Raw genomic sequence first — 11,241 nt, forward strand, 5'->3', positions numbered from 1 at the left:
AAAAGATTGCACTCTTGCAATATAAAGTGAGGAAATTGTGCCTTAAGAGTATGCTCGCGTTCCCATGTGGCATCATCAATAGGTTTATCCATCCATTTGATTTTGAATAGTCGAATCTCTTTAGAATGTAAACGTTTAGTACGAGAATCAAGAATTCGTTCAAGAACATGAGCTTTGTAAAACAAATCCTCTAATGTTACAAGATCTTGGATTGTGATGGTGTTATCACCAGAGCCTAAAAATGGTTTTAGACGACTGATGTGAAAAACAGGATGAATACCAACGTTACGGGGTAAGGCAAGGTGATAAGCCGATGACCCAACTGGCTTAAGGATTTCAAATAGGCCACAATATTGTGGGGGTAACTTGCGCACTTGCATGTAGACAATTACGTAGAGTCATTAGGGACATGCAAAAAAACTTTTTGACCAATAGTAAACGAGGACGTCTATCCTGATCAGCATAAAATCGAGCACGATCTTGAGCCATCTTGACATTCTCTTTAGCAATATGCAACATTTGGTTCATGTCTTGCAAAAAATTGTGTGTACTGTCTAATGTATCACGATGAATCGTGACATCAACTAGAGCACGTGGCTGAAAACCATACATCAACATAAAAGGACTATATCTAGTGGATGTATGTTTAGAGCTATTATAAGCAAATTCTAAGATAGGAAGGTATTGCTCCCAATTAGAAGGGGTTTTTGCTACATAAGCTCGAAGCATGTCCTCAATAATTTGATTGACTCGTTCAGTTTGTCCATCAGACTGAGGATGATCTACGGAACTCATGCTCAACGTAGTTTCTAGTTTCTTAAAGACCTGAGTCCAAAAGTCACTAGTAAACTTGGAATCTTGATCACTAACAATATCCATCGGCAATCCATAAAAGCGAAATAACTCATCAACAAATTGATAAGCCAATTGTTGAGCGGTTGAGCGGTTACCGTGGTTTTGGTAGGAATAAATCTAGCCAATTTTCTTAGTCTGTCAACGACAACCCAAATGGCATCATGACCCCTCTGTGTATGAGGTAAACTAATAATAAAATCCATCGAGATACTTTCCCATTTGTTGTTGGGAATATCTAAGGGATGTAAAAGACCAACAACTTTAAGTTGTTCTGACTTATTAATCTAACATTGTAGGCATTGAGTTACGTATTTATGCACGTTAGAGCGCATCTTAGGCCAGGAAAAAGTACTCGAGATGAGAACAAGTGTGCGTTGTATTCCAGGATGACCCGTACATGAAGAATTTTCTGTTTTACATTTGGTAAATCTGGAACACAAACCTTTCCACTACGGTAGAGCAAACCATTTGTAATGTGAAAGGTCGCCTTCGAGGGTAGGGTGCTAGTATCGACATCTAAACCAGATTCGGCTTTCGTCCAGTATTTCGAAAAATAACTGTCATCAAGGTGTTTCCCTCGAAGGTGATCTAAAAGATTAGATTTTATTTCCGTGAAGCTAAGCATGTTAACTTTGTTAATGCAACTAAGAGCATCCGCAACAGTGTTCATAGAACCCTTGCGATACCATATGGAAAAATCAAAATCATGCATAAGGTCAGCCCAACGGCCTTTACGACCAACAAGATCTGGTTGGTCACAAAAATACTTCAATGATTGATGGTCTGTTGTAACCAAAAATTTATTTCCATAGAGATAGTGCCTCCATGTTTTAAGTGCATGTATTACCACAAACAACTCTTTCTCTTGAACCGAATACCGAGATTGAGCAGCATCAAGCTTCTTACTTTTAAAAGCAATAGGGTGACCACCTTGATAAAGAACGACACCAATAGCATAATCACTAGCATCGGTTTCGATTGAGAACGACTTAGAAGGGTTCGGTAATAGAAGCATGGGAGCTTAACACACATGCTCTTTGAGTGTCTCAAATGATTTGTCAAGTTTTTCATTCCATGCAATTGGTTTGACAGACTTACGTGGATGACATTTTAAAAGGTCAGTTAATGGCGTAGTCAATTTGGAATAGTTACGAATTGATTTTCATAAAAATCCAACAAACCCCAAGAATGATTGCAGTTCACGAATATTACGAGGAATGGGCCAAAGTTTAACCTTTTCAATACGAGAAGGTTCAATTTCAACACCATTTTCCGTAATTAAATGACCTAGGTACACAATAGATTTTTGGAAAAAATCACATTTTGAATGTTTTACATAGAAAGAGTTGTCACGCAACTTTTGCAAAACAAATCGAACATGTTGAACATGATCTTGCAAGGTACGACTATATATCAAAATATCATCCAAGAAGACGACAATAAAATCATCGAGTTGATCTCGAAAAACGTCATTCATCGCTTGTTGGAATGTGGTTGGAGCATTAGTCAACCCGAAAGGCATGACTAAAAACTCATAATGGCCATAGCGCGTACGAGAAACGGTTTTAGGAATATCATCCTCGGCAATGCGAATCTGATGATAACCTGTCTGTAAGTCAATTTTCGTAAAATATCAGGCCCCATGCAAACGATCAATCAGATCATCAGCACGAGGTAACATATATGCATTTTTAATTGTCATTTTATTCAAACGGCGATAATTGATACACATTCGCCATGAACCTTCCTTCTTCTTAACTAATAGAACTGGCGCACCCCAAGGTGATTTACTATACCTAATGTGACCCATATTCAAGTATTCCTTAAGTTGTTTAGCGATCTCATCCTCTTCTAATCGACTAAGTCGGTAAGGTGGAATGCTCACAGGAGCAGCACCAGGAATGAGTTCAATTTGAAATTTGATGGTCCACATTACGTTTTGGTGGTAAAGTAAGTGGCAATTCGTTAGGAAACACGTCTTGAAAATCGTCTAAAATAGAGTCGAGTAATCGTTGTTCATAATGTGGTAATTGTGTGGCGTCAATATTAAAATAATAAAATTGAAGCGCATGATCAATTACACACGAATAAATTAATGAACTTGAATACTCACTTAAAGATTTAGAAGACACAAGTGAACGAGAAGGAAGTTTATTAAGTTCAAATGTGATTGAATAAAATGTTTACAATTATTAAGTTCAAATGTGATTGAGTGATTAACCCAATCAATGGACAAAGACGGGTTTTTATTAAAAAACCAAGGGTATCCTAAAATGACATATGCGGATTGTAATTTCATAACATGAAAGTCAAGCTTCTCCAAATAGGTATTTATTTGAATTGACAAACAATGCCACTGATGTATTGAACACTTCCATTTGCCATGTGAACTTGATAGATATGATCATTTGCGTTTATGTGGAGTTCCATTTGCTACACAAAGTGATCATTACGAAAATTGTGAGAACTACCGGAATCAAACAAGAAATGTGTTTGTGTTCCATTGATATACCCGACTGCTCGGAGTAAATCATTAGGTCCAAGTAAATGTGAAAGAAAAGTGCAATCACATGAACTTAAGTGGTTGGTATGTACTTCAACAACATCAAAAGACTCACCTGTGTGACTCGTAGATTTGTCTTGAGGAGGGGTGTTCATTGACTTCCTCTCAAGACGATGACATGTATCCTTTGTGTGGCCCCGCTTCTTGCAATATATACAGAAGAGGTTCGGTTTCTTGGAGTCACGGTCAAGAGTGTCATTGGATTGCTTATGTTTCCCAATGAACTTGACATTCAGAGTTTTGGCGAACTCAGGTTTATTGTGGTCTTTCTTGGAAGTCCTATGGTACCGAAGTACAATGTTGATGACTTCCTCGAAAGTTGTGGGGTCCTTGTCATTGACAATCGAATGGTAATCCCCATTAGGAATACCATTCAAAAAGCAAGCAACAAACCATTTCTCACCCGTAATTCCCGATTTTTGGATCTGGGTCCAAGCATGATGCACATAATCCTCGAGAGAGGTAAATGGCTTACTCGACAATGTGAGCAAGTGTTGCGCTTGTTCAATTTGAGAAGGTGGCTGCAAAATCAGTTTCTTAAAAACATCAACGAAACCTTCCCAAGTTGTGGGTAAGTTCTTTGTAGTCCTTAGGCCGCACCACCAAGGAGCAACTCGGCCACCTAACTCATGACCGACGTAACCAAATTTTATAGCATCGGGCTTGGGATGGAGCTCAAAGTGAGACTCCCAACAACCAAGCCAAGTGCTAATGGCCTCCTCGGTTCTTTCTTTCTTATCTCCCTTGAATGGCGTTACTACGAAAGAAGGTTCACCTTCTTTCTTGGACTCAATAGTCAATTCTTGGAATTTCTTTTCCAATTCCATATTGGCTTGCCTCATTTTGGCCAATTGATTCAAGGTAGTAGTGAGCAATTGCTCAATAGTGATCTCAGCTTGTGTGCGAGATGCGGATTGGAGTTGAGAGATCTCCGTCGGAGAGATCGCTCCAACAACGTTCAAAACTTGTTCCATGATGCAAGCTGTGGTTATGCAATATAAATAAGGAGGTTCAGAAAATACACAAGCAAAATGAATGCTTGAAATTTTGATTGGAAGAACTTTACCAAGAAAGCATCTCACGTCTTTACCCCTCTAGACATATGAGATGTGATTTGAGATCCGATAACTATGGTAACACTATGGTGTTTTAAAAACCATGGGGGAAAACGTAGCTAAGATGTCTTTCTCGGATCTCTATCTTGAATAATCATGGCGGCTCCCCGAGGCTCAACCATGGTTCTAACATCAATGTAGTTTCCTAGTTAGCCTTATATTAGAATGCCAACCCAACATGTATTGATATGTTTGAGAAAGTGTATTACATGAAAAACAAATGCACTCGCAAGTAATATTCTAGTCTTGCGAGTAACAAGCAAATGTGATGATAAAAATGATAAAATAAGGCACTACCCATTAGAGGCAAGTGGTGACAAAAACAAGGGTCAAAAAACCCGTGTGCGACCTACTAAAAAAAAAATGTCACAAAAAAATGGGAGGTGCGAGGTATGTACAAATACATCCCAATATGATGGTTGTAATTTGTACAATTGTGACATAAGGCACAAATTGATACGCAAAGATGTGGTACTCAAATCCATGAAGAAACATCAATAGAGGAACTCATGTGGTTTTACTTGAGTTCTAAAGACTAAGGCTTGATAAAATGAGTTAAACATAGATGATCCGTTGGAAAAAAATCGTTCAAAAAGCGGCATGATGCCTAGTCAATACGAAAAAAATAGACTACACAAAATCGTTACCCAATAGGGAAACACACGTTGTCGTAGTGTAGGTTGCACACTATGTGGAAATTATATTTTTGTCCCTCCGGATAGAGAATGGAGTGCTCGGTGAGAACCGGAAGAAAACGGCATACCGGCAAGGAAGAGCCGGATAAAGAGACATAAATGTTAAAAAAAAAAGAGAGGAAATACTCACTACTGCGCAAGGCGTGATTCAAACTCTACACCTCCACGTTGACAAACCCCAACCTTACCATTACATTAACTTATCTTAAGTGTTTTAAATATAGATTTAATACGTATAAGACCTTTATTTATGCATACCTTTATTAAAAGGTAAATCGTGTATTTTTTTTTAATATATGAAAAAGACGAGACACTAAAAATAACTCATGCACATCTAGCGTGCATGAGCCCTATACTTAGGAAATAAAAAAGCATCACATGCACATTTAGTGGACATGAACACTTTTTGTAAAAAAAAAAGCATGAAGCCATGCTTAGCTCTTCCTTCCTTATATAAGGAGGAGAGAAATATATAAAGGGTTGTTGATTATTTGGATTAAGTATTAATCAATACAAAAATTATTCGTGGGATTCACGATTTATACATCTACTTCTCTCTTAACACCCTAAGTACCAATTAATATAGTATACTCGTGTGATTCACGAGTTTCTTATCTTTCTCTTTGCTATTTACTCATAATTAATCTCTATCTCACGAACTTCTTTCTCCTAGTCCAAGACCTCTGTGGTTCCCACCCGACTCACGCAACGATCCGGAGCCGAAAGGCACGACACAGTTGGTGAACCCGACGTGAAGACGGGTGGCAAGGAGATGGAGGCTCAACAAGCTAACAATATGATGGCGATGTTCGAACGGATGCTTCAAGAACAACGCACGATGTCGGAGATTTCGGCATCAGTAGAGCGGCTCGTGCAACGCAACGGGCAATTTAATGGTAAGGATGTGTCGCGATATTTGCAGGACTACAAGGCGGAGATGCTCCGGTGCCGGGCTTCGGAAGGACTGCAAGTGACATCCTTTAACCGGGTGGCGACCGACGGGCTTCAAGGGAGTATCCATGGGTTGCAACAACAAAATCCGACGTGGGAAGCATTCGAAGAGGCGTTAAAGACCACGTTTGCCATCGAGGACTCCTCCAAGGCAACGCGGAGGGGATTCGAGGATTGGGTGGAAACGTCAGGTAAGGGGCTGAAGGTCCTCGAAGTGTTTTCGACATTCGAAAGTCGGTTCGGGAGGTTGTCCGCGAGAGATCAAACTATTCTTGCACCGGACAAAGTCATCATGTTTTTGCGAGCTGTGGACGTCCGGGACCGGAAAGATCTCGGAGTGCTTCTTGAGGACACGACCACCGAAAGCGGCCTCACCGAAACATGGGAAAGCGTGCGGGATATCGTCGCGCGGTACACGAAGAGGGGGCAATGGCTTGCCAACGAAGAAAAGAGGGTTTCGGAACCGATTCCGAAACCGAGAACGGGACTGGAAGACCATCAACCGAGGGCTCGGGAGATTACGGCCGAGAAGGGAGTCGACGCGTCTACGGTGGAGCAGCTGCTGAAGGAGATGGAGAATCTAAAGATCGCGATGGTGAAGAAGTCGGATGACCGCCCCACAAGCTCCAAATATACGGATCGACGGTGCATATGGTGCGATAGCGCCGAACACGATCGGAGGGATTGCGACGACCATAAGGAGGCACTACGACGGGATCTCATCTACTACGAGGGAAACCGGATTCATTCGATGGACTCTCGGAAGCCACTCCGACCGAACTTCTGGAAAGGCGGCATGAAGAAGGTGCTCGAGGAGGAGTTAGCGGCAAGAAGCAACTATGCGACAACCGCGGGAATATGTGTCGGGGAGTCAACGGGAGCGAAGGCGTCTTTCTGGCCGGAGGTGCTAGGAAACACCGAGAAAACCGACTCCAACGATATCCGAAACACCGCGGAAGGCGTCCGGGAAGCTACGGGATGGGAGTGCCCTGTCGACAAGAATAGCATATACGCCCTGTGTCAATTACATGAGGTGTATGTGGACGAGAAACGACGGCGCACGGAGGATGCGGCCGGACCATCGAAGATACCGGAAAGCTGGAACTCCAGAGGTAAGGGAAAAGAAAAGGCGACTCCGGCATTCAAGCTCGCCTCGGACATAGAACAACAAACCGACTTGAAAAGAGTGTTCGAGGAAAGAATCTTGGATAGCCGGGTCGATTTTTCGCTGCGGGAACTACTCGGAATAGCGAAGAAGGAGTTTCACGATCTTCTCGTGGATCTCGTGAAAAGGAAGAGACAAAGTACGGAGGAAAATGCTCCAAGGGTGAATGCAAATACCGTTTCAATGAACGACACCGAAGTGGAAGGCGAAATTCCGGACTCCCACTATACAAGGCCACACTGGGCACGTGCGACTACGGAGACTCCGGTCCGAATCGGCAACATCAAAGAACCCGTGCTAGCATTGATTGATCACGGATCGGAGATCAACTTGATGTCCAAGGAGTTCTACCGAAAGGGGAAGTGGCCTATAAACACCAACCATGGATGGAAGATTCGGGCAGCCACGAAAACGACAGAAGACCTATTTGCGGCTTGTCCGGATGTGACGGTAAAGATCGGGGATGTCGAAATTGACCAAAATTTCTTTGTGCAGGATGAGGTTTCACATTCTGTCATCCTCGGCCAACCCTTTATCACGGCTTCACGGATGGAGACGAAGGTGCTCGATAGTGGTGCGGCTTTTGCGCGAATTCGGAGCCAAAACGGAGGGAAATCCGTCCAATTCCTAACGGTGCCGGCAAATCACGAAAGGAACAAGAGGGAACTCTTGTCCCAAGTGAGAATGGATTTTTAAAGCGGACCGTTGCGGAGTGGGGAAGTGATAGTCCGAGAAGCCCTGATACCCCACACAGGAAGAAAACTCTCGGAGCAAAACAAGTACGAATCGGCCCGGATGGGGCATCTACGTACACGGCCGTAACCGGAGGAATGAAGAAACAATACCGACAAGTGGAGGATAAGTTACGGTCGGCATCAATAATAAAAGAAGACGAAGAAATCGTGGGAGTGATCGAGGAAGTGTTCTATGGGAATACACTACAACGGCTTGAAGAGCTTGCGGAAGATAAAAGCCAAGGGAACCGGGTAGTCCCGGTGGAATCGGTCGAGATGTACGAGATCGTTGCGAAAATGGGGCCGGATGCGCTCCGCAAAGAAGAAGCAATGGTAAGTACGAAATACAAGACCGTGGAGAAGAAGGTGAAACCGGCCGCGGGACCACTACCCGCCGATAGCGAACAAAAGAAGAAAGAAGTCTCGGGAGATCCGACACTTCGGAAGTCCGTGGATATCGGACATGCCTTCACAGATGAGACCCGGAAGAAACTTCGGATCGGTGGAGGTGGGTTCCTCTTACAAGAAGAAGAAAAACGGTTTCGAGAGATGTTGGAGCAACATGGCAAAGCATTCGCGTTCACATCGAGGGAGATCGGATGCATTGATCCAAAGATAGTGGAGCCGATGGTGATTTTCACGATTGATCATGTACCGTGGAACCTGAAGCCGATTCCGGTGCCACGGGCGCATATTCCGAAAGTCATCGACTTGCTCAAGGAGAAGGTGGCGATGGGGATTCTAGAGCCATCAAGTGCTCCGTACTCAAATCGATGGTTTACGGTTCCGAAGAAGAATGGGTCACTCCGATTCATCCAAGACTTGCAACCGGTGAACAAGGTCACGATCCGGAACTCGGGAGTCGGTCCGATAGTGGACGAATTCGCGGAAGCTTTTGCCGGACGTGCGATATACTCCATCGGGGACCTATACTCGGGGTATGACCAATTCCAACTAGCCATGGAGAGCCGAGACATCACTACCATGCGGACACCGATAGGACTAGTTCGAATGTGCACACTACCACAAGGAGCGACAAACTCGGTTGCACATATGATGAACGCGATGAACAAGGTGCTTCGAGATTGCATCCCGGAGATAACGATGCCGTTTCTAGATGACATTCCGATGAAAGGATGCGCGGTGGAAGAAAAAGATGAGACTATGGATGATCGGGGATGCCGAAAGTTCGTGGTCGACCATATTCATGATTGCGAGAAAGTGTTGCGAAAGCTAGAAGATGTGCACCTAACACTTTCCGGGGAGAAATCGGCATTCGGGCAAGAAGAAATATTGGTGGTCGGACATCTATGTGGACCCTACGGCCGAAGACCGTCACCAACAAAGATCGATGCGATTCAAGCTATGAAGGAAGTATGTGAGTCAACATCGGAAGTCCGAAGGTTTCTGGGTGCGTGTGCATTCTATCACATATGGATTCCGCACTATGCACATATAGCGGACCCGCCCTATCACTTGTTGCGGAAAGGTAAGAAATTCGAGTGGAAACCGGAACACACTAAAGCCATGAGGAAGCTCAAGAAGACACTATGGAGGGCGGAATCACTTAGGAAGCCAAGCTACGAGCGGCCAATCATAGTAACGGTTGATACAAGTCCAACCGGTATCGGGTGGGTCATCAATCAAGCCGACTCGGATGGTTCGCGGTATCCGATCCGATTTGGAGCAAAGGTCCTCAACGAAAGGCAACGCGGATATGCACAGGTCAAAAGAGAATTGTGGGGAGTCGTGTCGGCGATAAAATCGGATCGGGATTATTTGATCGGAGCTGAAGTGGTGATCGAGACGGATTGTCTTCCGATACTCGGGATGATGCGGTGTTGTACGATACCGGATGTGGCTATGCTAAGGTGGATTGCATATGTCAAGTCACTTAATCCGGAGGTTCGACACATCTCGGGGAAGGACAACGCGGTAGCGGACATGTTATCGAGGGCGCGGTTTGAAGACGACATAACCGAATCAGATAATGAAGAAGTTTCCGAAGACTACTTCACGTCAGAACACATATGCCGAGTGAACGTGATCCGAGAATTCCGGGAAGAAGAATACGAGGGGGAAACCTTGATGATCGGGAAGATGCTACAAGAGGTCGAGGATTCAACCAATGATAAAGAAAGGAGAGCCGAGATCCGAAGGAAGAAGAGGCAAGTCCAAAAGTTCTTCTTGGAAAACGGTTTAATATGGAGGACGCCGAAAAGACCGGATGGGATACCACTTCGAGTAGTCGGGACGAAAGAGCAACGAAACCGGATAATGTCCGAGTTCCACGAATCCGATTGGGCTGGACATCGAGGAACATGGGCAACTTTTGTGAAAATCAAGCAAAGATATTGGTGGAAGAACATGTATAAAGATGTCGCGGAGTTCACAGAAAGCTGCGAGAAATGTCAAGTCTACTCCGGGGTCCGACACCGAGATGAGCTGCATCCGACATTCTCACCGACAATCAACTTCAAGTGGATGGTCGACATTGTAGCTATGCCGACCGGGATTGGACAAAAGAAATACTTGGTGTTAGCTCGAGAAGATCTCACAAACCAAGTTGAAGGTCGAGCGCTTCGGAGGAAAACGTGTGCCGCGGTGTGCCAATTTCTTTTGGAAGAAGTGTTTTGTAGGTACGACTGCGTAGGACAAGTGATTGCGGACCGGGGAGAACTCGACTCGGACAAAGCTAGGGGATTCTTCACCAAACATGGAGTTCGGTTAACGTTGACAACGGCCTACAATCCGGAGGCCAACGGGAAGATCGAACGAGGACATAGTTCGATCGTGAAAGCACTTGCGAAGGCATGCGACGGAAGGGTGAAGGATTGGCCACAAATGCTTCCGTATGCACTATGGGCGGATCGGACGACGCATAGCTCCGTGACCGGTTACATGCCGGCAGAACTCATGACCGGACAAGCACCGGTAATGCCAACGGAAACCGCAATCGCGACATGGACAATACTACCGTGGAAGGAAGAGATGAGCCGGGAAGAACTACTAGCGGTCCGGATACGACAACTGGAGGGAAGACCGAAAGATGTAGCGGAAGCGTCACGCCGACAACAAGAAGCACGGTTCCAGAACAAAAGCCGGTTCGACACAAAGCACCGACTACGACCGAGGAGGATTGAAGAAGGAGATTGGGTGATCG

The sequence above is a fragment of the Azolla caroliniana genome, unplaced genomic scaffold, assembly GCF_043228905.1.
Source record: "Azolla caroliniana isolate FFs.n. ecotype wild unplaced genomic scaffold, voAzoCaro1.0.p SCAF_15, whole genome shotgun sequence".
Classification (NCBI taxonomy): domain Eukaryota; kingdom Viridiplantae; phylum Streptophyta; class Polypodiopsida; order Salviniales; family Salviniaceae; genus Azolla; species Azolla caroliniana.